At 40.4% G+C, this 26,414-nt stretch overlaps 1 protein-coding gene and 1 non-coding gene across 2 annotated transcripts in view; both read right to left on the reverse strand.

Annotated features, from left to right (window-relative positions):
• Positions 1–26,414, reverse strand: part of TBC1D4 (TBC1 domain family member 4) — a 154,241-nt gene that overhangs the window by 90,813 nt on the left and 37,014 nt on the right. The window lies entirely within an intron of this gene.
• Positions 15,031–15,133, reverse strand: LOC141981143 (U6 spliceosomal RNA). Its single transcript, XR_012637685.1, has one exon. It is a non-coding gene; the product is annotated as a U6 spliceosomal RNA (small nuclear RNA).

Consider the following 26,414-nt stretch of genomic DNA (forward strand, 5'->3'; position numbering starts at 1 on the left):
TGAACAATATTTCAGACACTGACAATCATTTCTTCCAGTACTTCACTACATCCCCTTACAAGGAAACTAAGGGCAAAAGAATTGTGTTTATATTAGTATTTAAAAGCATGTTACACAGCATTAATCATGCTTTTGAGAGATTGAATTTTTGTTCCGATTTAAACATTCCCAGTGGTGTCTGGATTTACAAACACTGCAGCATTATGCTAGCGCATGAAACCCAGACAACAACAACAAACAGGCCACTCTAGTTTCAAAAGTGTGAGCTGAGGAAGATCTAAAAGTAAAACAAGCAGCATGAACTGTGAAAAGATGATCAGATATTTTAAAATGGTGCACTTCAATAATCTAAAATATTATCGAAAGGGCTATTATTACAATAATGCTCAGAGGCCCCAATTCAAATGAGGGTGGCAGGCCCTGGCTGTACACAGTCCTGATCCTAAATAGTTTACAATCCAAGTCCCCAGCCCCACAATTGACTGCACATGGATGGATCCTTGCACTGGTGCAGAGCCCCAGTTGAGCAATTGAGTGGGTCTCTGAGCCCAGCACAACGGTTTGACTACATGGAAACATTTACAGGATTGGGGCCTAAAATATTGTTAAGGGTGACAAGAGAAGGAGACACATGCATACAGTTTTCACATATATTCAGATGCATTGTTTATTTTAGCAACTTTAATTGAGATACATAAGTCCGTTCCAACCAAAGAAGTGTACAAAATATCAGTGCTCCTGTACCTGAAATCTTCTAATTATAGACTTAATATAAAGAATGAGGAGTACTTGTGGCACCGTAGAGACTAACATTTAAATTTATTTATTGTTATAAATGTTAGTCTCTAAGGTGCCACAAGTACTCGTCGTTCTTTCTGCTGATACACACTAACACGGCTACCACTCTGACTTTAAAAAATGAACATAGGCAATGCAAGTTTTCCCAAATAGACTACCAATCAGTGGAAAACCGTGACAAGAAACCTGTGGTGTTGAGATGTTGCTTGTAATTATTAGAATTGAGAGCACTGGCTGTTGGGAGTCTGAATGGACAGGAAACAGGAAGGAGGGGGGAGGAGTTGAAGAGGGAGGGAGAGCTACTGAGGGTGCAGCAGGAGCTTGGAAAAGAAGTTTCCACTTTAAAAAATAAAGTCCTGTTGAAGTTCGTTAGTACCTTGCCTGGCTACAACAACATTTTGGCGACGAGGATGGATCTTCCGCCTCTGAACCCACCTGCACCCTTTCTACAAAGCCCAGGTGAGCCTCCAGTTGCTTTTACTGCCTGGATCCATATGTTTGAGACTTATCTGCTTGCCATCAGTGCTACAGAGATTTCTGAAGTAAGAAAGCGTGCTCTGCTAATCCACTGCCTTGGAGCACAAGGGCAGCGTATATTTTACACTTTTCCCCTTGCAGATGATAAATATGAGACTGCACTCACTGCATTAAAGAACCTTTTTATACCAAAAGGTAATGTAGTAGCTAATCGCTACAGATTTCACCAGCGTGAGCAGAAGCCGGGGAGACTACAATGCACTATATTGCTTCCCTGAGGAGACTGATTGTAACTTGTGACTTTGGGAACAGATTGAGAAAACAACCATGCTTTGTGTAAGAGGACACGTACTTCTAGAACCACAACTTACACTAGACAAAGCAATAACCATTGGTACCCAGACTGAGTCAGCTATAGCTGAAGCCAAAATAATGAGCCTGGATACAGGAGGCACAGTCCAGGCTGTGACTCCTTTGCAAGAAAAGTTCACTATTGCTGCAGACAAACAATTACAAGAGGAAAACTAATGAAAAAACCACCAAATCAGCAAATTCAAAATACAGTAAAAGCATGCTTTCGCTGTGGATCCCCACAACACCTTGCAAGCTACACAGGATGTCCGGCAAAAGTAGCTCAGTGCAATCATTGCAAAAAGATTGGGTATTTCGCTAAAATATGTTGCAGCAGCCAGTTCAATCAACAGGTGGATGCAGTTACAATACCGGATGTTACTGTGCTGAGCGTGGACAAAATCACTACTGCACGTATTCCAGAACAAATAAAGTGCACAGTAACCATTTCTGCCATATCCTCAGGCAAATCACACTCCATTCAGCTAATGTTGGACACTGGCTCAGCAGTATCTATACTACTTGATCCCATCTCTTTGCTTTACTTTAAAGATGTGCCTTTTACTAACCCAAGCTTCGCTTGGTGTGCTATTTGAAAAACCATATTCCAGTACGTGGCTGCCTGCCAACAATAGTTACTTTTGGTGATTGCTGTGTAACTGCAGAGTTCTACCTTGTCCACAAAGGCACTCCTATGCTTGGCAGAGATTTATTGGCTGCTTTAAATCTCAGGGTAGTTAATGGACGAATTGATCTTCCTCAGCAAAGCACTCTTGTGGAACACACACACACACAGTTTCAGCTGGGACCCAACACCAGGTTGAGGAGGAACTCGGCTGTGCTTATGGGTTTCTGCATAAAGTTAAAATGAGGAATAATGTTATGCCTGTAAGACAGAAATGACAGTGCTTACCATTTTCAGTCAGGGAAGCTGTTTCAGAGGAACTTAGAAAACTTGTTCAAGAGGACATTATTGAAGAGATCGACTCCTCTGAATGGGTTTCACCTATAGTGGTGACGCAGAAGAAGGGTGGAGGCATTCGCCTTTGTGTGGACTTAAGAGAGCCAAATAAAGCTATTGTGATTGACAGCCATCCTCTTCCTCACATAGAAGAAGTATTTGCAGAGCTCCGTGGAGCAAAGATGTTTTCTACTCTTGATTTGCAGACCGCATACCACCAGGTTATGTTGCATGAAGATAGCAGAGACCTCACAGCATTTATTACACATGAGGGACTATTTCATTTTAAACGTGTTCCATATGGTCTCGCATCAGCCCCAAGTGCCTTCCAAAAAATGATGTCATTGATTCTGAAGAAACAACATGGAGTTCAGTGCTATTTGGATGATGATATTGTGTTTGGAAATACTTCTGAGGAGCATGACAATAACCTGCCGTCTGTACTAAACTGCATCAGCAAAGCAGGCCTCAAGCTCAATAGGTCCAAATACAAATTTAGATAAACTGAACTCTCCTTTCTGGGGCATACAATTTCACAGGCTGGACTAAAACCTGATCCAGCTCATATCCTGGCAATTTCAAATGCTCTTCCAACAGATTTTCAAGACTTACGTTCCTTCTTGGTCTTACCTCCTGGTATGCAAAATTCATTCCCAATTATGCTTCTGTCATTGAACCGTTACGAGAATTACTACAGGGAAGTTCAATCTTAGTGTGGACAATGGATGCACAAGCTAGTTTCGAAACAGTGAAAGATTTGATTGTACATAGTCCAGTACTTGCACTATTCAGTCCTGCATTGCCCACAATTGTAACTACTGATGCTTCTGATTATGGACTTGGGGCTGTTCTCACACAACTGCATGAGGACAACACAGAGAGGACTGTTGCATTTGCTTCAAGGACACTAAGTAATGCTGAGAGAAAATATTGAACAGTCGAAAAAGAAGCACTTGCTTGTGTCTGGGCTACTGAAAAATGGAGAACTTACCTGTGGGGCCGCACTTTCAAGTTACGCACAGACCATAGCCCTTTGACGACATTGCTCACCACGAAACGACTAGGAAGAGCAGGATATTGTATTGCTAGATGGTCTGCAAGACTACTCTCCGTCAATTATTGTCATAAATATAAAGGGAAGGGTAAACACCTTTAAATCCCTCCTAGCCAGAGGAAAAACCCTTTCACCTGTAAAGGGTTAAGAAGCTAAGACAACCTTGCTGGCACCTGACCAAAATGACCAATGAGGAGACAAGATACTTTCAAAGCTGGGGGGGGGGGGGGGACAAAGGGTTCTCTCTGTCTCTGTGTTGCTTTTGCCAGGACTAGAGCAGGAATGCAGGTCAGAACTCCTGTAAAAAGTCAGTAAGCAATCTCGTTAGATATGCGTTAGATTCTGTTTTGTTTAAATGGCTGATAAAATAAGTGGTGCTGAATGGAATGTATATTCCTGTTTTTGTGTCTTTTTGTAACTTAAGGTTTTGCCTAGAGGGATTCTCTCTGTTTTGAATCTGATTACCCTGTAAGATATTTACCATCCCGATTTTACAGAGGTGATTCTTTTACTTTTTCTTTAAATTAAAATTCTTCTTTTAAGAACCTGATTGCTTTTTCATTGTTCTTAAGATCCAAGGGTTTGGGTCTGTGTTCACCTATGCAAATTGGTGAGGATTTTTATCAAGCCTTCCCCAGGAAAGGGAGTGTAGGGCTTGGGGGGAAGAGACATTTCCAAGTGGGCTCTTTCCCTGTTATATTTGTTAGATGCTTGGTGGTGGCAGCAATAAAGTCCAGGGACAAAAGGTAAAATATAGTTTGTACCTTGGGGAAGTTTTAACCTAAGCTGGTAAAAATAAGCTTAGGGGGTTTTTCATGCAGGTCCCCACATCTGTACCCTAGAGTTCAGAGTGGGGAAGGAACCTTGACAATTATGAACCGGAATATAAGCCTGGAAACCAAAATGTGGTAGCTGATTGCCTTTCTCGCCTGCCTTTGCCTTCACCAGATGGTCCACCAGAGGTGGAGGAGGTAGTAGTTGCGCTTATTACAAGTACTCTTACTGCAGTTACAAGAGAACAATTTCAAGCTGCTTGTTCAACGTGTCCAATTCAACAAAAACTACAGGAATTTCTGACAAAGAGATGGCCCAGTAACCCTAAAAACCTTGACCCAGTTTTGCTGCCTTATTTTGGAGTTTGGGATGAACTTTCTTTGCTCGATGGCTGTGTGCTATGAGGTACACACTGGCTACTTGTGCCAGAAGAATTACTGTCAAAACTCATACACCTGGCACACGACACTCATTTAGGAATTGTCAGAACCAAACAACGACTATGGGATCTGTATTAGTGGCCAGGGATGGACTCTCAAACTGAAGCACTCATAAAATCCTGTGTCACTTGCCAAATGCATGACAAGACAGCAGTGACATGTACCCCTCCATTACAGCCTATTCCTCTTCCTGAATCTGCATGGGAAAAAGTGGCGATTGACACTGTAGGACCTTTTGATACTGCTCCAATTGATGGTTATGATGCCATCACCTTAATAGACTATTTCTGTAAATGGCCTGAGGTAGCGTTTACATTGCAAATCTCTTCTGCTACAGTAATTAAGTTCCTCTCTTCAGTTTTTAGCAGGGAATGTAACCCCAAAGAACTGGTTTCAGATAATAGTAGTCAATCTACTTCCCTGGAGTTTGAAACTTTTCTAGCACAGAGGAACATTTTACACAGAAGGTCATCCCTGTACTACCCTCAAGCCAATGGGGAAATCGAATGGTTTAACAGAAGTTTAAAAGAGAGTTTGCAAACGGCTAAACTGGAAGGGCGATTGTGGATAACCTTCACTACAGATTTCTTGCAAGCATACCGGGCCACATGACATGCCACAATGCAAAGATCACCCGCAGAGTTACTGCATGGGACATGGATGAATACTAAACTAAACATTGCTAGATGGTTGGGGCCTCAGGTCGTGCCTTTAACAGAGGATGATGTGAGAAAAACAGTTGAACAGAACCAAGCAAAGTATAAGGCTTTCACAAACAAGCGGCAGGGTGCTAAGGAACCAAAGTTTAAGTGTGGTTCCTTTGTTAGGATATGAAAACCTGGAATTTTATGCAAAGGGGACCATAAATTCACAGCTCCTCTCAAAATCATACAGAAGAAGGGACCTTACACCTATCGACTTTCTGATGGGCGGGTATGGAATGCTTTTTTATCTTGCACCTGCCTATGCACCAAGAGGAGATTATGCCAACACCCAGTCTGCACTGGATGACTTCACCGTAGTATCAACACAACAAGACATTGCACTGGAACTGGGGCTTGAGAGACGGCCTGTCAGACCCAGATGACTACCTGTCTGGACTTGAGACTTTATTATGTAGTATCTATAGTGTTTTTAGTGTAATATTTCTGTCAACAGTATAGTGCCTTGTTTCCTATTTGTTTCTGTGGTTAGAACAACAATGTTTATTATAACTTGGAGAGTTTCTTAAGAGAGGAGGGAATGTGGTGTTTAGATGTTGCTTGTAATTATTAGAATTGGGAGCACTGGCTGTTGGGAGTCTGAAAGGACAGGAAACAGGAAGGAGGGGGAGGAGTTGAAGAGGGAGGGAGAGCTACTGAGGGTGCAGCAGCAGCTTGGAAAAGAGGTTTCCACTTTAAAAAATAAAGTCCTGCTTGAAGTTTGTTAGTACCTTGCCTGGCTACTACAATAAAACCCTGAAGGGAGGCAGCACATAGTTGACTGCAAAATAAAAATCACGTTGAAACCCTTATGAATAGAAGGCTCAAGCAGAGACCAATAAGTTTCCGAGAAATGGGGGTTCTGCCATGTTAGTTTCAGAATTAAACATCCATCTTGGTATCTGATAAAGAACTCAGCTCATGGTTAATCATGATAAGACAACATGCTTTAAACATAACCTGTCCTTGTCTATAGTTGGCACCAAATTGTATTTAACATCATGTTAGAAAGCATTAATGTGTGTTAACAAGACATTTTCCCCCCCAATATGGGCATGGCCTCTGAAGATCACATTCACAAAGTGACTAGATTTTTTTTTTTAAAATGAAATCTTAGATTCTGGAACACAAGATGGCACCTCTTTCACAAGGAAGTACGAAATCACCAAGCCACTACAAGCCAGCCCAGTTCAGCTTATGTGCATAGGATGCTTGGTTTTATATTTTCTGACTTCTAAGCATTTAATTTGCAAATGTAATGATTCACTAACATAGCTATAAAAAAAAATACTCCCACTCCCTCCCACTAGCAATATTTTAAAAGCAGTTATGTTACACCACAAACTGAAACATCTGTTAGGCAAATTATTACTTTATTATTTTGCTTTCAAAACAATTGCAAGGATTAAAAGCATTAAATGTTTGAGGAATATTAACCATAAAGCTTGTATGCTCTTAAACACAACTCTATTAATCTTTGCAGAGCCAATAAACTATGATTTTCCATCTATGTCATAGCTAGTTGGGATAAAGCTGGACACAAAGCTCCAGTATAAAGGGTGGAATTAAACAAAATAACTACATTGAGTTACATATTCGCCTTCCAAAGAAGGTATGAAAAACAGAACATGGTGGAGCAGCCAAGTGTCTCATAACACATAAATGGACTAATACAGAATTTGGAAAAATATTCAGTGGCCCAGAACTCCCAGATTTTTACATGAAAGAAGCTGTGTAAATGCAAAATGGCTGTGTAGGTGCAAATAGTCTTCATCATCCATTGCCATTTTTGGTAGGGTGGGTCAGAAGACTTGGTCCTTCATGTTTGGCACATTCTAGCAATTGTCAGATGTTGAACTGGGCGTTGCTATATTTGTTTATAGTAGTAGATTTGTCTAAACCATAAATAGAGTCAGATTATTGTGTTTTTAGGGGGTATTGGGCAGCTTGAACAAAAGCCAAGGATGAATATCCCACTGATTCATTAGGCATATGGATCAGGTACTATAATCTACTGGTGAGGGAGATGGGTAAACACTTATCTTTATACTAGTGAATGGAAAGCTGTTAAGAAAGACTTGGAGTCAACAAAGCAGCAAAATCTCCATGGGAAATAAGGGGACGTTTGGAGGTACCCCAGAGAGCCACCAAGAAATACATCACTAACCCTGCATGAGGATTTTGTAATAAAAATATCTCAGGTAAACCCATTGTTTTGAATCCAGGACTGGAGCGCCATACAAAAATGAGTTACAAACATTTCGGAAGTCCAGACATTTTAAGAATACAATTGGCGGTTATCAGTTTGTTGAAACCATCTTTTCCAAACAAATTTTATTCACTTGTCTACCCCTCTCGCTCACCCTTCCTGCTCCCTACCGTCATTAAGGCCAGAACATTCAGGAAGTGGCTTCTACTTCTGGGTGCCCAACATGAGACACATGGCAAGGCCAGCCTTAGGGGCAGGCATTACCCTGGGTGCCAACTTCCAGGGGGGACAAATCAACAGCTGAGGGGGTTGCGGGAGGGAGGGCAAATTGAGTGTGTGTGTGTGTGGGGGGGCATTCTTCTTTTCTTTCTTACTCAGCTGCTTGGAGGGGAAAAGGAAAAAACAACCAGAACTAGAATTTAATTGCAAAAAATTGTTAATGCAAAGTTAAAGTTGCTGAGTGGTGTTGTCCCTTTGCAGCATGTGGAGTTGAACAATTCTGAAAAACCAGGAAAAGCACAGTTATGGCTGCTGAAAGTATCACGGACTGGATACCCAAAAATTAAATGGTCCAGTCAGAATCAGAGAACACTTTTCAGAAACTATGTTAATATTCAAGGAACCTCTTCAGCAGGAGTCTGAAATTTCACCACATTACAGACTAGGTTTATCTGCTAACCTGTAATGAGCTGTGCATTCACTCACTACAGGAGCTTTGTGTAAGTAAATGTGTTGGAGTATTTATCCCCACTTCGGAAAAAAGGGGCAGAGGAATAAAAAGTAGTATTTACCTGTGTGTGGTTTAATAAATAATTGACTTACACTGAACTGAGGCCCCAATCTAGCAGCTACTGAAGTCAATAGAAAGACTATTTACTTTAATGAGCACTAAATCAGCCCCGAGTTGTTAAATCCAATATATATTTCAAGTGGTGTGGAACAGGTAACTGAGAGATGTAGTTAAGACAACTTCCATTACTTATAAATATGGCATTCTCTACAAAGTATTTTATATTACTTTTCCGCTCTCAGTATTAAATATTCCTATGTTGCAGTTTACAAATTTGGGATTGAAATAAACTGTTTTATTTCTTTTAAAATGTATACTTTATATAAAAGCATATGTATATGACCTTGTAAAACTGATGCTCGGATTTCAAACCTGATATATAAACACAAGTGTACCATTTGACCTCCAGTATTTGTCTTTAGGTATACAGCAGTCTAGTGGTGCAGCAGTGCCACTACACTTAAGGTGGGCATCACAATGTCTATTTAAAGATCACCCTCTAAAAAGGACATATTGAGTCATACTCCTTTCAAATTTGGTGTGCCTCAGAAGAGGACAGGGTAGGTTATTGATCCAAATATGAGTTGAGCTAGGTGTTGGAGATATAAGCCCGCACCCATCCCTCAAAATAGTTGTTTTTCAAAACGTTTCTAGGTATTTCCCCCTGCACTTTTTGCACAGAGTTTGAGATTGAAGTATTGGTGTGATGAGGGTCAAAATGGTCTCAATCTGTCAAGTTTTACCCAAGGTAGTGCTACATCTTTGGGGCACCCAAATTGAGAATATTTAAGAACATGTACACTTCTTTGCTTGTGCACATGTATAGTCTGGAAGGATTACACTGCATGGGCATCAAGAAAGAACAAAACATGAGAGGGTTTCTGTGCAGCCTTTTTATGGTTTGCCTGGGTAATCTGAGGGAATGTGTTGATGCCATTGCCCCTGGTGAACACCTCACCACCGATATTTTTAGTACAAAATCTTTGTGCACCTGCACAATAAAGATTTAATATCTCATGTTGCTTGTTACAAGTAGTCTGCAATAATAAAACAGGTTTTTAATCAAATGTGGAGACTTACTGTGAACACAGCAGAATAGGCAGCAGGAGGTATTACCAAAATGTTCGTTATATAGGCGGGGAGGAGCTGGACAAAGGATTTTGTGGGGGTGGGCACCAACCCAAGGTTTGCATGTTTGAGAAAAAAAAAATCTGTATTTTACTAGCCCCTCGGAGAAGGGGGTGGTAAGTGGCTACTTCCTGACCACAGGGCAGATTAACATGGCATTTCTAAAGACAAAGTGCAGAGCACAGGTACCTTGAGCGCTGAGGGTAAAATAAATGTGTGTGCTGCCAGGGTTACCAATGTCTGGATTCTGGTCAATTCCTGGATCACGAAATTGCTGAGGTTTGAGGGAAAACAGATAATACACCATGACATGGTGACTGCTGACTACAGGCTGATTTGGGTGGAGAGAGGTGGCTGCTTTGACAAAGTTTTGCCCACTCTGCAGAGTCTAACTGGTGACTTAAGAGGTTGTGATCTACCAGATATTGTGCTGATTCACTCAGGCAGAAATGAACTGGGCCTTCTCCCAGATGTATACCTCATATAGTGTCTGACAGCAGATTTGGATCACATCAGAGATTTGTGTCCAGGAGTTCTCTCGGAGTTGGCTGAGCATCTGAATAATTGCTGCAGTGACCATATAAAAGCTATTAATAAAGTGTTGGAAAAACATTAATCAGGAAATTGGAGGGTTCATGGCTGACCAGAACATGTATTCTGTATGGCACAGACACCTCATTGATTCTCGGAAATGTGGTACATCTATTGGACAAGAGTCACAGGATCTTTCTTTCAGGCATAAAACTATCAGTATTTTGGAACAGAAACAGTCTGATTTCTCTCACCGGCCCAACCACAAACTCCACCCTCCAACCAGCAATGCCATTCCACTGTAACAGAGTTGTCCTTTGCTCTAGGCACTTCATGTGAGTTGGGTTATAAGAGGAGGGGAAGCAATAATAATAGAAACCTTCTATACCAGGTATATCCATGCAACCTTAATGGTGGGGTTGGCAGAATAAAAGGTAAGTATGTCAAAAGGGTGTATTGGGACATTGCTGAAAGAGGTCAGAGTTAAGGTTGCATAGACATTTCCTGGTTTTCAGAAGTTTGAGTTTTGCTCAACTCATGTGTTTTGCAAGGCAATCACATACCACCACACAACCTCAACTCGGTGTTAACATAGTTTTTTGCTACTGAATTATAAATTATGGTTTTGTTCTATGTTATGTTCTAACTGGGACAAAAGTATTCCAAACAGCCTTCACTTGTGCTTGCAGAGACAACCTCAGGTGTAAGTTTTGCATGCTTCCACTTGCTTGCTACATAGGATTAAATTTACAAACCTAGTTGCCATTTTATGTGCAAAAAGAATTGATATATTGATATGATATATCAAATTATGCTCTATCAGTTAAACATACTTGGCACCTTTCCAAATTTTCTTTTAATATTCAATAGAGTAATGCAGTTTGCAGAAAACAAAGATATTAAGAATTGCTAATTGCCTTTTTATAATCACTTATCTCGGTCAGGAGTTCCCAAACTTGGTTTGCAGCTTGTTCAGGGTAAACCCTGGTGGGCCACAAGATGCTTTGTTTACCTGAGCGTCCACAGGTACGGCCGTTCGCAGCTCCCAGCGGCCGTGGTTTGCCGTTCCAGGCCAATGGGAGCTACAGGAAGCAGCGCAGGCCGGGCCACTGCTTCCTGCAGCTCCCATTGGCCGGGAACTGTAAACCGCAGCCACTGGGAGCTGCAAGTGGCCGTACCGGCGGACTTTCACGGCCCTCCAGGGGCCTACCCTGAACAAGCCGCGAACCAAGTTTGGGAACCCCTGATCTAGGTGAAAGGGAAAGCCATTCAAGAGAGTCTACTTTTGTGAAAAGATGTATAGTAGTCTAGTTTCGAAATTAACCCTCTAACTTGACTTTACAAGTATAAATGTAAGCATTCAAAAGGCGATACCCAGTTGATATCAAATAATTAAGAAAAAGTCATTAAGACAAGAAGTCACCTATTCCCTGTAGAAACCGCAGTTTCCCCAAGGCCTTGTGGACCTCCACATACATACAATATATAAACACATACATATAAACACAGAGGCTTAAAATCATCTTAACTAAATGAACTGAGAGTTACAAATATTTTATGCAAAAGACCTAAAATAAATTGTGCTTTATGATTAACCAATGTCCCTTGATGTGACAGTTCCTCCACTAAATAACGAGCTGTCGTTAGGACAACAGCAAAGGCGTGGGAAGCAAGAGGAGAACAGAAGATCAAGGAAAAGAAGCATACCATGGTATAAGCTCTCAGGTGGATACTGGTAAGCAGAGTTTTGATCTTAAGTTAACCAGTTTAAGAACAACTTAAAGTAAAACTCAGCTATTTCCCTAGATTTCATGCTTGCAGAATTAAATGGTTCACATAGATATGGCAGATAACTAGCACACACAGCATAATCTCCCATCTATGGATCAAAGAAGCCTGCCCTGCATGAAAGGGTATGCTCTGTACCACCTGATCATGTAGCCACTGACTTTGTAAAGAAAATAAAGGCAAAATTAGCTAAAAATCATATTTACACTTTCTTGAAGAGTTACACGATATCACGTTGTGATGAGTCCTTCTTGTGTTATTAAAGTCTCAAACAGACTTATATTGCACACACAAAAACTATGTTACAAGAACATTAAAGATGCAAAGTAAAGTACTCATAAGTTAGGAAGTGCCAGAATTAAGGATGCGATCATGTAATTAAAGACTGTATCATATTTCAAGCACATGCAAACCTTAATTCTGCCATTTCTTACACAATCCCAGGCTCCTCTGTGATCAGACTAGATGGATGATCTAATGCAGTGGTTCCCAAACTTTTTGGCATCACGCTCCCTTTTTAATTTTCAAGAAACCCTCACACCCCCCCACCTCTGCTTTACCATCATCCAGCCCCCCTCCCCAATCCTTGTCCCCTGACCGCCCCCTCCCGGGACCCACCACCCCTAACTGGCCCTCCTGGGACCCCACCCCCTATCCAACCCCCCCTGCTCCTTGTCCCCTGACTGCCCCCTCCTGGGACCCCCTGCCCCCCCAGGACCTCACCCCCTATCCAACCCCCCCTGCTCCCTGTCTCCTGACTGCCCCCCCAAAACCTCCACCCCATGTCCCCTGACTGCCCTCCGGGACCTCCTGCCCCTTATCCAACATCCTTACCAGGCCACTTGGAGCGGCAGGACTGGCTTATTGGAAAGCCTGGGAGGTGGGTGGGCGCAAACCATGCTACCCGCGCGGCAGTGCACCTACAGGGGAGGGTGGACAGGAGGGGAGAGGCTGGGGGCTAGCCTCCCCGGCCAGGAGCTCAAAGCCTGGGCAGCCTTGCTCTCCCTTGGAATTTCTTTATGCCCCCCCGAGGAGGATGCACCCCTGAGTTTGGGAACCAATGATCGAACGGTTCCTTCTGGCATCAACAAAAACAAAATCTATGAATCCCTCTGTCCTCAGCTCTCAATTACATCCACTCCGAGGCTTCTTGGTCCAATCTATTCCCCCTGCCCTGCCCCACCACCCTTGCTCCCTCTGCACTGAAAATCAGGCAGTTTCTTCCTCCTCATTGCCTGGGCCCAGCAGGGTTGGGGGGGGTGGGGTTTGAGAACACAGGAGAGAAACTTTCCGTGCTCTCAGATCCAGTGTCTCACCACACCCCAGAGTTTCAATTGCAAGAAAAAGTACATGCTCCAACCTGGGTCTGAGCATCTCAATGCAGACAGAACCCTCAGAGTTTTTAACTGCAAAGCTCCAGCAAGTCTCCATTAAACGTTTGCAAATAGATTCTTCAAAAGCTTATAAACTTGGCCAAATATGGGCATATTTTCATGGAGATGACAAAAAGCAGGCCCCTGACGTAAAGACATCCTCGCCAAATTTCCAGTCTCTGCTCCACAGCAGGTGGGTGCTAGACCTTCTCTGGCAGCCTTCTCTTTAAGTTTAGCACAGCAGCAAGGAGGAGGGAATGTATTTTTCTCCAGCCTCATTCTCAGAAACAGCTAAACTGGTTTGGCTCAAGGTCTCCAAAAGTTTTCAGCCTAAGGCATACACCTTGCATTTACAATTTCAGCCCAAGTTTAGCAAAGCTATAAGCATCTGAAAACAGGGTCTAATAATAGGAAGTGTCTGGCCACTTTAATAATAACCTAGAATATGGGGATTTTTATGACAAGTATTTTAGGAAAGCATAATGGTTACTAGCAAACTATTTAATGTAAATATATTACAATGTATTTCAGTGTAAATCATTAGTTCACAAATTACGCAAGTTAGTTCACAAGCCCATTTCATTCCAACGCAGCTGTCGCAATACAGGGGAAAAAAAAAAAGTTTTGTCTACAGATTCATAACACAAATGTAACAGTTTCAATATGAACTGATTTTTAGCAATACATTTAGTGGTCAGCAAAGGTACCAGACTTACAGCCCTGAAGTCCCACCTCTGGCTGAGCCAGACAGATCATAAGTATGGCCTCTGGTGTTATTTCAACACTTCAAGTGCAAACTAGAACCAGAATTGCAGCCTCAATTTACTTATCGTTATAACCCAAAGGCTATTGGGAGGCATTTTAGCCACTAGCAATGAATGCTGTATTCAAACCAAGAAACTATAACAAAAAGCTACATATTCCATTACCAATCCAGAGCTTCTTCATCCCACAGATCTTTTCCAGAAAAAAAGAGCTCCGATAACCAGTCTATCACTTCTTGGTCCTCAGAATATCTCCATCTATTTCTACCAAGCTCATCACACAAGTCCTTGAAATTTAACACCAGAAAAGGTGATGACCACTGATGATCCACAGACCATAATCTGAAAACCACTCCCTTGAACCTCAGCAGTTCTGTTTTACTTTTTCCAAGAGCAAGATTCAAATTAAGGCCAGTAACATGGCAAGTTTGACTGGCAGCCACTTAATTCCTATGAATGTTATTCGAAAACAAATACTTCTTAGCTTTCTGCATTACACATGATTCACGTTAAGATTAATAAACCACACTGTAACTAAGAGACCGATAAGACTGAAAGGCAAAAATCAAAACAGCAATTTTTTGGATGAATAACTGTAGGGTGGTAGAGTATTTTTACTGAATTTAAAATAGAATTTGATTAAAAATCTAATCAGAAAATTTTGTAAGAAATCTGATTTGCCAGAAGGGCATGTTAGACATAATGAAAGGTACATTTTTCTTTCTTTTTTTAAAAAAAATATAAAACTATCAAAATGTAGGAGTTTTTAAAGCAAGAGCATGTTATTAAAACAAGAATTCACATTATGCACAGTCAAGTGTGTGAAATGGGAAGATCATAACCTGAAAAGTAGTTGAATATGGCTGTAAAAAACAGAAAGCATACATTCCATGTTTAGGGCCAAGTTGCACGAATTTGCGTGTCATCCTTGTGCAGGGGCCAGGCTAAGCTTCTCTGTATCGTTCCAATTATAGTATATGTGCTGCCGAAGCGAGTTGCAAAAGGGATTTCAATCATTATCAGTTGTGGATGCAAAATTGAGGCAATTTGGCCCTTGATTTGTTTTAACAATGTAAAAATACTCTTACTTAGCTCTAATGAAAGAAGGATGGTGAATTTATCACAATTCAATAAAAGGTGTTGAGAAGCCGATTAAATTAGCTCTCTTATACTACAACAGGATTTAACCCACTAATAGAAAGTTATTGAAATCTAGCTAGTTAATATGCAAATCTTCCAATCTTATCATTTAATAAACAAAATATAATCTTAAATTACACATAATATTCCCACAACAAATTACTTGGTTCTTTGACTGACAGAGCCTGCATTCAGCAGGGTAATAAATTCATGTATTACATTTCACTGATTTAATACTTTCCTGTACTAGCTCCCAAGAAATGGATTATGTTGGGGGGTGGGGGGGGTGAAAGCCAGTTAGTTTTCCCCCATCAATAATTTTATAACTAAATAATAAATAAATAAATAAATAAATAAATAATCCTTACCTTAAAGCACTACAGCTTTGCTATACAGAAAAAGCTCAATCAGAAATATATGAGAAAAGTCCACACGACACATTATGTGCGAACAGCCTCAGACTTAGAACAACACACAATTCTCTTAACTATAAAGTGATTTAGACTTTCCGACAATGTGGTCTTTCAGCAAGTATGATTATGACAGGGGTCACCAGATGAGGATAAAAATGTTCTGATAAATTCCGCTCTCTCTCTCTTTAAAAAAAAAAAAAAAAAAAAAAAACGCATGCAAATTTTCAGTCTTTGAAGAAAACTCTGTGTTGTTCATTTTTGGGTGCGGTTTCTTTGAGGGAGCTGTGTAAGAAGCAAAGGAATTTGCTCTTGGCCTTAATCTCTCTAACAAAAGTCAATCCTTATGGCATTCCCTGATTCTCAAGGAGCAACTCTGTGCTTGCTCGGAGATCCCTGAAAGAGGATTATCTGCATGCTGTTAGTGGCCACCTCTTTTCGAGGACCGGTACACACATTGTAAAATAAGATAAGCTGCACTAAATATTATGCCCAGACTTTTAGTCACTCGTTTTTCTTCCAATAGGAAACTGACCTGCAAGGCCTGCTGACACCTGCTGCTGCTCAGCAAAACAGCAATGTATATATACAGATATATAATGTGTTCACAAGTATTTCTACAATTAACTGAACACTTCACAACAGATACCATTTCAGAAGAAGCTGTATGCAACACTGACATTAGCTGCCACCAGAGAATTACTTGCCAGATTTTGCTCTTGAAAATGATAAATTGAGGGAACAACTGTCTTGCCGTACTGTGATATATTACTGTTGCCTCAGTGATTCACATTCTGGCCCAGAGAGCTCTGTAGCACTGCCAACATAAAAAAAAATAAATAAATCTTGCTCATGAAGTAGTAGTGCTGATCTAGGTATTTGACATCTTGGCTTCAAGTACAAGAGGCTTGATAGCAGAACAGAACAACCTTGCAAGAAAACAAGGATAGTTTAATTTGCCCAGAACAGGAATCAGGAACTTTTTAAATTTTTTTCTTGTGGGTCGAGTGCTCATATTCAACTTCTCCTAGCACACTGTAGACTCAATCTAGCAACATGCTTAACAAACTTCATATTGGGGGGCAGGAAAATTAAACCAGTGCATCAGCCATTGGATGAAGTAATCTTATGTAAAATCCTACAATGGTGAGGCATGCACAGTGTCTTCTAAAGCTTGAAAGGAAGTATTTCTCACTTAAGTGTTTGCATAAACAGATTTTGGAACACATTATTAACTCAAAATAAATGCTGAAGTCAGACAAGAGGTCAAGTCAGAAAGCTAAGTCACATATGGTAACGATGCTTGTTATTAACCAGTTCCTAATAAAGAAAAAGCTATATTTTTCCCTGAACTGGGCTATCTTACTAAGGGATCTCATAGTGGTTTAAAGCTTTAATGCAAAAAGGATGGAAGCATTATTTTTCAAGTGACCATTAAGAGTGGCCCAAAGGCAGAACAAAAAGTCACACACACGGGTCCCAAACCCACACACTGGTCCTTCACCCTCAGAAGTGCAGGAGGAGTTAGCCTGGTTCATCCCAAACAAGACTGAAAGCGCCATGAATTGCTCAGCAACACCTTCTTCTTCCTGCAAAGCCAGCTGAAGAAACTGAATTGACAGGTCATAAAGAGCCAGACTCACCAAAGGTGGCTCTCTGTGTCAGGGACCTCCAAGCCTGGGAATCAGTTAAAAAATAAAGGGGGAATGGAATGGGGAGTCACTCGGGAGTAGAGCCTCCTCCTGGCAACAGAACAGAGGAGATTATGCCCACCCTGAAGAAAACAAAACAAAAACAATCTCAAACAAGTCCACCACACAGGTGATTCCCATTAAGCATAGAAAGATTTCTCACATATAGAAGAAAACAAATATATCCCTATTTACTGAATGACAGCCATGGTAAACTAAAGAAAATCCATAACATCTGAAAGTTATTTTGTCATGTGTTTCCCCAAAGTCACTCCATTGGGTCTGGAAGAGAAGACTGCTCCTTGAGAATTGCATTTCTGCTGTATATATGCATTGGAAGCTAACGCTGCATCCAAATAACTTGCAAAGGAAAAAACAAACAGACACCAGTTTGCAATCCATCATCAAACCACTTGCTTTGACAAAAAAAAAAAAAAAAATTCCTGGCCAACTGCCAAGCCACTGTCAACTTCCCCCCCCCCCCCATTTATTTTTTTAAATACAATTCAAAATAACTATTTTAGCTCCTACTGTTTGTCCTCTGCTCACCATGGTGAAGGGCTGTTTTTCTTGCTGTGCTATAAACAATGAGATCTACACTTATGCCCAGAGCAGTATTTGACTCTGAAACTAATTCAGTCTTCAGCATGAAATTAACTAGATTCTGTGGGATCCTGGATAGAGACGGCCCACGAGCCTCACTGAGTGGGAAGAAGGACAGGAGACACTGGATGTGGTTTAATTAGGCCGCAACTTTAACATTCTGCAACGTTCTCGTCTCCTTTCTTGTTCTCTAGAGGACATGTTTGCCAATAAAACTTTGCTCACATAACTGAACTCAGACTTTTTTGTACATTTCAGAAGAAAAAAAAAAAAAAATCTAAACCAGATCTAAGCAACTCAAGGCTGCAGTGACCAGCAATATATGTTACTATTCTCTACACTTGTATTGAAATGCTGTAACAGTGCAGTTTAATATTTTATCAGGATGGAGATTCATTCACTTTGTCTTACTGCACTTTTATATTTAAGGTTTAGGGTTATAAAATGTGAATATACAGTACAGAATATATTTTCTTAACTTTATATTTTCATAGTTTTATTATGGTGATAGTAGGAAAGGCAGCTATTGCACGGTCATCAGTTTTTTGGTTCTGTACAAAGACTTCTGATTATTCAGTCACTATGAATATGATTTTGCTTTGTGTCCCACGTTTACCTGTCCATCCTTGTTTGACAATCACTGTTTATACACTCATACTTTGCTCATTTTAATATTTTTGAGTACTCATCAAGGTGGCAATCATTCTTTGCATCAAAGTATCACTATAGTCTACAGACAGAAAGTTTGTTTTATTTATCTTCAGGAGTTTTACCTGTTCAGGAATGTCACTCTTTAAAGAGATTAGGTCCTGGGGAAGGGGGGGGGGGAGGAGGGAGATAAAATGGGGAGGACAGCAGGCATATAGGAAGATACTAGAAACATGTTTCAGCTATTTTAGCTCAGGAGTCTAGTGAATTAGGGAAAACAGATGACAGACAGGCAGTATTGTCCAATGGATAGGACACTTGATGAACTCATGACACCTGGGTTCTATTTTGGAGTTTGCCACTGTTGTGAGATCTTGGACAAGTCGCTACATCTCTTTGTGCTGCAGCTGCTCCTTTCACCAATGTGATATATGCCATCATGTGCCAGCAATGCCTCTCTGCCATGTACATTGGCCAAACCGGACAGTCTCTACGCAGAAGAATAAGTGGACACAAATCTGACATCAGGAATCATAACATTCAAAAACCGGTAGGAGAACACTTCAACCTCTCTGGCCACTCAGTAAAAGATTTAAGGGTGGCAATTTTGCAACAGAAAAGCTTCAAAAACAGACTCCAAGGAGAAACTGCTGAGCTTGAATTAATATGCTAACTAGATACCATTAACTTGGGTTTGAATAGAGACTGGGAGTGGCTGGGTCATTACACATATTGAATCTATTTCCCTATGTTAAGTATCCTCACACCTTCTTGTCAACTGTCTAAATGGGCCATCTTGATTATCACTACAAAAGTTTTTTTCTCCTGCTGACAATAGCTCATCTTAGTTAGCCTCTTACAGTTTGTATGGCAACTTCCACCTTCTCTGTATGTGTATTATGTATCTTCTTACTGTATGTTCCATTCTATGCATCCGACGAAGTGGGCTGTAGCTTATGTTCTAATAAATTTGTTAGTCTCTAAGGTGCCAGAAGTACTCCTGTTCTTTCTATTTAGATTGTAAGCTCTTCAAGACAGGAGCCATCTCTATGTGGTTGTACAGTACCAAGCACAGTGAGACTGTAACCTCATGCATCTAGGCCCTGCTGCAGTAATATTAATAATAAAAATGAAATACCAAATAAGAATGTACTACGTAACTTTAAAAAAGACAAAACAATACACTGAAGCACACAGTTAAGCACAAAAACGTGTGACTCACAATAAAAAGTTTTGAATATGTAACTAATATATAGCTATCTGTAGAAGTTAAAATGTAACATTTTTCAGGAAGAAATTTAGCACTATTGACTGTATTTGGATTATTATAGGTCAAAACCTTTTAATTTGATTAAATCATTTACAAATTATTAAAATACATGTTACTTCAGGCTAAAGGAAATTAAGTCAAATAAATTTAATGTGTTCATTTGCAGGTAAATATCTGGAATTTCATAGCAGTGCTGTTTAGACCTTGGAAGACAAACGAAAGGCTGGGTGCTGTGCTTCTGACATGGGCACGTTGTTTCCACAGCATACAGGAAAACAAGGAGATGGAAAGTAGGTAGCATGAAGGCTAAAAATGGAAACAGCATTTTAAGATTAATTCTGATCTGAAATACTGCCTCTAGTCAGGCAGGAGGCAATGCCTCAGGAGGAGCCAGCTCAAAGACACTGAAGTGATAGGAATGGACTGAAGGAAAATGGGGAGGTAAGATACTTTCATATTGCATCAGTCTAAAATTTTGTTACATCCTGACCTCCCCAAACACATAGGATACAACACCTCCCAACACTTCAGTTTTTCATGTGACATTTATTTTTCCTTTTCCTCGTCCTCCCCCAGTTTTTCATTCTAAGTCACTTGTAGAACCAGCTGCCAGCTATATGCTTTGCTACTGGACTTCCTTGTGAATCTTAGCAGCCTTTAAAAATTCCTTTCCTGGACTCCCATTTACATTATTTTACTAAGTGCGCCTAAAGTTCCTTCATTTCAAAACATAAAACATTGGAAGAAAGAGAGTCACTTCACTTGAGGGATGTAACACAGTTCAGGATACCTGGCTCTTAGAGGTCACACTGATTGGCACACTAAAAATAGTCAGACAGATCAGAGACAGAGCCATGTTCACAAAAAGTCTGTGCAGTGTTCGACAGGTAGTCTGACCTCTAGACTGCCTGGGTTATGTGCAGGTTCCTTCAGGCTCACTGTGGACAAATTCAGAGAGGATATAAAATGATGGTGTAAATCAGTGTAAGGTATGGAAAGGTTGTAGCAGGAAAAGAAGATTAAACAAGAAGTGGCAAAGAAGGGGGAATATGCATTAATTTTAATACTTTCCTGCTACAACTCCACCCTCTGCATGTAACTTACACCAACATGTAATTTACACTACCATTTACGTCACTGAACTTCAGTTTGGATTCTATGCCCTTCCTTTAAATAGAGGGCCAAAAAAGTTAAGGCCCTGAGTGAGGCTGGGGAGATTTTCAGAGGTTGATAAGGTAATCTACAGCAGGCTATTGAAATACTGCATAGCAGAAAGTCAGACTCCTTTTGCAAAACACAGAGAAGTACTAAGGTATTCATCTTTCATTAAGAGTCTCTTTTTTTTTTTGAAAAAATGAAAAAACACAAAACAAAACAAAAATGACTATTTCTTCAGAAGAAAAAAAAAGAAGCCTATATGAAGTCTTCAACTGCCCAGAATTAATATTTCTTATTTGTTGCACTCCTGCTATCAGGGAATACATGAATCTGTCCCTCTGGGGACATTAAAAATGTATCGTGTGGGGCCTGATAGACCATCTGGTACAGACATGACCAGAGCAAAGTGTTTTGTCTTGCCACAGCACAATCACATATTTGCCATAATTGCAAGATTACCTCTTTGCAGAACTAGAGCTCTGTTTGTCATTGTCAAAGCCATACGGAACCCCTTGGCAAACATAATGAAACAATCTTGGAGGAACAAAAATAAAAATACAACAGAAGAATGGTTTAGGTTCACGTGATCTGCAGTGGCTGTTGCTATTACCATCTTACAATTTTGCTTAATCCATACCAGGAAAATCAATTAGATAGCTAAGAACAACAACAACAACAACAACAAAAACCACCAAACAAAAAACCCAAACCCAAACCCAAAAAAGAGGGATTCGACTTCAATAAGGGCCAATCCTGTAGTCCTGTCTGAGAGATGGCTACAGGATTGGGCCTATTGGTTCCAGTTTATACACAAAAACAACAAGGAGTCTTTGTGGCACCTTAGAGGCTAACAAATTTATTTGGGCATAAGCTTTTGTGGGCTAAAACTCACTTCATCAGATGCATGGAGTTGAAAATACAGTAGCAGGTAGAAATACACAGCACATGAAGAGATGGGAGTTGCCTTACCAAGTAGGAAGTCAGTCTAACGAGGCAAGTCAATTAACAGTAGGATACCAAGGGAGGGAAAAATTACTTTTGAAGTGGTAATGAGAGTGGCCCATTTCAAACAGCTGACAAGAAGGAAATTAGGTGTTGTAATGACCCAACCACTCCTAGCCTTTATTGAAGCCTAATCTGATGGGGTCCAGTTTGCAAATTAATTCCAGTTCTGCAGTTTCACGTTGGAGTCTGTTTTTGAAGTTTTTTTGTTGAAGAATTGCCACTTTTAGGTCTGTTGAGTGACCAGGGAGACTGACGTGTCCTCCTACTGGTTTCTGAATGTTATAATTCCCGAGGTCAGATTTGTGTCCATGTATTCTTTTGCGTAGAGACTGTCCGGTTTGGCCAATGTACATGGCAGAGAGGCATTGCTGGCACATATCACTCATATATATATATTTTATATTTAGTTACACAGTATCAGGTTCCTCATGATTTCAGAGTTAATAGTGAATATACTGTGGCAACAAAGAAGTTTGCCAACTTGCATTAAATTTGGTAGCCTATCGAAGATGCATTTTTATGATAAAAGTTTACTGTTACATAGTACTGCTGGCATTAGAATTGGGAATCCAGTTTTTTAATCTTTGTAGGAAAGGTCCTGTGGCAGTGAAATCAAACCTCTGACATTTGCATACTATGTGGAATTGAAAAGAGCAATGAAATAAGAAATATTTCAATGAGACAGAGGATAATTTACGTTGTTTTTAAAGCACATAACTTGCCATAACCTATGCAAAATAAAAGCAAGCGCAATTAAACAGCAAAAGACTACTGATTAATGCAAAACACATAATACAGAAGCCTTAAAGCAAAGAATCAGAGGAAAGGTTTAAGTACCAAAGCCTGCCTCCATTACTCATGTGAGTAGTCCCATTGTATTCAATGAGTGAACAAAGAATTTACAATATTCTAAGTCACTTTTGCAGACAATTTTCTGATGAAAGCAAAGCTGGGTACTGGGGTGAATTACTAATGGAACACAATGTAAATCAATGGAGATGCCATTCAGTAACTAGGCACTGTGCATATACCTCCCTTAGAGTATTACATGCAGTATTATTCACACTCACACATTGGTCCTGCTTTGAGCAGGGGGTTGGACTAGATGACCTCCTGAGGTCCCTTCCAACCCTGATATTCTATGATTCACTCCAATTCAGACAAGAACTTGCAAAAGCCTTATGTTTGCATAGTTTTTAACAGATTAAAAAAAAGCTTTCTAAATACAGATTAACTTTCTTTACTCAGTGTTTGTTAGTTCATCTGGTGGGAAATGGAACTGCTTTGCTGAAAGGACTGAAAAAAGGTTTCTAGATTAGGTATTGTATTACACCATAAGATTAAAAACTATTTTCTGACTTCTTACAACAATATTCCTCATTGACTCACAAGCAAAAATCCCTATTCGTCTTAAAACAGGGCTCCACGAGCCACTTCCCACTCTCCCCCAAGAAGTGGACACCATAATCACAATACTGTCCAAATTAGAGTACTGCTCCTTTCTTCACTGTTACTAAGCAGTATTGCACTGTGCAGCCCTAAAGATATCTAAGTATACTTAAAGGAGGCAGAATTCCAGACCTCCAGGACTAAGGATGTAAAGAAAAATCATTACCTTGTGATAAGTCTATCACTAGTCCTGATTCTCCTGTGGAAAAACAACAGGTTCCAAATAGTCAAGTGAAGGAGACATCTCGTGAGACAGTGACCTTCAAAACATTAGATAAATATGGAAGGGGGAGGCAGGGGAGATAATGGAGGAAATGTGTATCTATGTTAGTAAAAAGGATTTGAAAATACTTCATGGGCAAGAGAAGAGGCTCATGAAAATGAATGTCCTGTTCAATGTAATTAAAAAAAATTATGGCTGTACTATGCCAATTCTGCAAGTTAAACATTAAATTGGATAACTTCTTAATGTCCTTTGCCGGGAACATAAAGTATTAAGAGACTTTATTGATGCAGAGATATTTAATTCTAGACTGAAAGATAAAACCATCACAGGAAAAGAACAGACAATACAGGACATGTGAAAAATGTGGGAAATATATAAAATTTGTACAATTAATACAGATGTGTATCTATGGATGGGGGGGGGGTCACTGTGTATTGACTGGCTCTATGGATCCCTATGGGTTAATTCTAGCTGGCACTCTCCCCAGATATCCAAGGACCCAGCAATGACTAATTGGATTGCCTGGCGCTCAAATAGACAATACAATGAACTACCTGCAACCCCCTCTGGAGAAAGTCCAACCAGTCTGATCAGGTTCAGGATCTCCGTTTGAAATCTCAGGAGATCTTCAGGCAAGAACTCATGAACAAAAAAAAAAAAAAAAAAAAATTGAAATGGATAAAAAGACAGGCTGTGACCTGAGGAATAAGGTCAGACTGTTAGAGATGCTGTGTGTCTCACCGAACTCCACTGCTGGGGGTGCCTGCATCAGGTAAGACCAACTTAAACAGGCATGGAAGGCTAAGTTTACGTAAGCCAATAGGCATGTCGGCTTTTGTTGTTTTAACCCCTTTTTCTTTGTTATTTTCCTATGGACAAACAAACAACGCTTGTACTGACACAGCATAGCTTTTTCAAAACAATTTCATACTAGTCACAAGTCCCTGGAGAGAGGGCTATAGCAAGGGCCAAAGCCAGCTGGATCTGCTGAGCTAATACAATTGATAAACAGGGGGCGCTGTTACCTGCTCAGTGCAATCTAAAATGGGTTGAATCATAGAATTCCCCTAAGAGACGCACAAGGATAGGCCTCTCACTTGGCAAAAGTGCCCAGAGAGAGAGAGGGAGAAACCAATGGCACAGCTCACCTCTGAACTGCAGTAGATTGTTGGAGAAAGAGCTCAGAGAAGTAGTAAGCAGCTAATAGATTTTTAAAAACGTGGTGGTTGATGTTCAAGACATTACAAGCTTTGTATTTACATTTCAGTGTTGTAAGGGAACCCCAGGTCTACCCATAAAAATGCAGCCACTATTGTTCATTATGAAAAACAACCAACCAAGCTGTCCCAGTGAATTACTTTTATAACCGTTTAAAGCATCATCCATTTTCACATCTTGAAATTCAATTTCGCTCTGAGGAGGAATGAAAAATCCAGTCCTGTAATGTAAGATAGGTTCCTAGTTTTGTCTGTAAATGATCTCTGGAAGTGTGTAGTTCTCAAAGCACGTGAAGTTGAGCTGTTCAATAATAAAACAGATTATGACTATGTAATTAATTTGTGATCCATAAAATGAAGTCATCGACATCTGTGTCTTCTTTACTGCCTTCTGTCCAGACAGCTAAAACTCTGATGTAGGTCCTCATTATCCACATCTTTATCACTGTAAACTCCTTCCTCTCCAACCTCTTGACACACATATCAACTCCCACCAACCCACTCACAACACAGCTGCTGAGATCATGTTCCTTGCCTGTTGCTTTGACTACCTTTCCCCCCCTCTTTTGGCTGCCCATGCATCAAGTTCACACTTTTCCTTACCTTCAAGCTTCCTCACATTTGTCCACTCTTCTCTTATCATCGTGTCACACCCCCACTTCCTCTGCTCACCAACCTCACATTCCCACTTGGCAGCTTATCATAAATGTCTCTTTGCATTCTTCCATGCTACCCTTTATATATGGAACGCCCTCCCTGAACTGATCCATAAGTAATTACACTCTGATCCTTCAAATCCCTGCTTAAGATCCACCTCTGCCATAATCCCTGTAAATAGTCCCGGCCAGTTATCCATGGAGAGACAGATGGACATACAGAACTACACTTTTATTTAAAATAGCAAATGTTTGATTGTATTGTTCTTCCCCCCACCCCCACAACTGGTTCCCTTTTTGTCTATCACTTGCCTTCTTAAGTTGCAAGCTCTTCAGGGAAAAGGATCATGTCTCCTTTTGTGTTTGTATAGAACTTAGCATAATGGGGCCCCTGATTTCAACTGTGGCCTCTGACTGCAACTGTAATAAACGTTTTAATTATTTAACAGGATACTTTGGTCATAGCAGAACTGGTCTCAATTTGCCATTCAAGACAGCACCTGCAACAGCTCATGATACTACTCACCAAAGAGACATCAGGCATGTGCTACCATGTACTTTTTTCCACTGAATGCATCCGATGAAGTGAGCTGTAGCTCATGAAAGCTTATACTCAAATAAATTAGTTAGTCTCTAAGGTGCCACAAGTACTCCTTTTCTTTTTGCGGATACAGACTAACACGGCTGCTACTCTGAGTTGTGTAGCAACTGTTCTTGGCTGTGTTCTTGGCTTTACACCTTCAACCTCTATGCTGCCCTATGCCTGTGAAATGCCTTGACATGCTTTACAATAATTAAAAAA

Source organism: Natator depressus, chromosome 1, assembly GCF_965152275.1.
Source record: "Natator depressus isolate rNatDep1 chromosome 1, rNatDep2.hap1, whole genome shotgun sequence".
NCBI classification, from domain to species: domain Eukaryota; kingdom Metazoa; phylum Chordata; order Testudines; family Cheloniidae; genus Natator; species Natator depressus.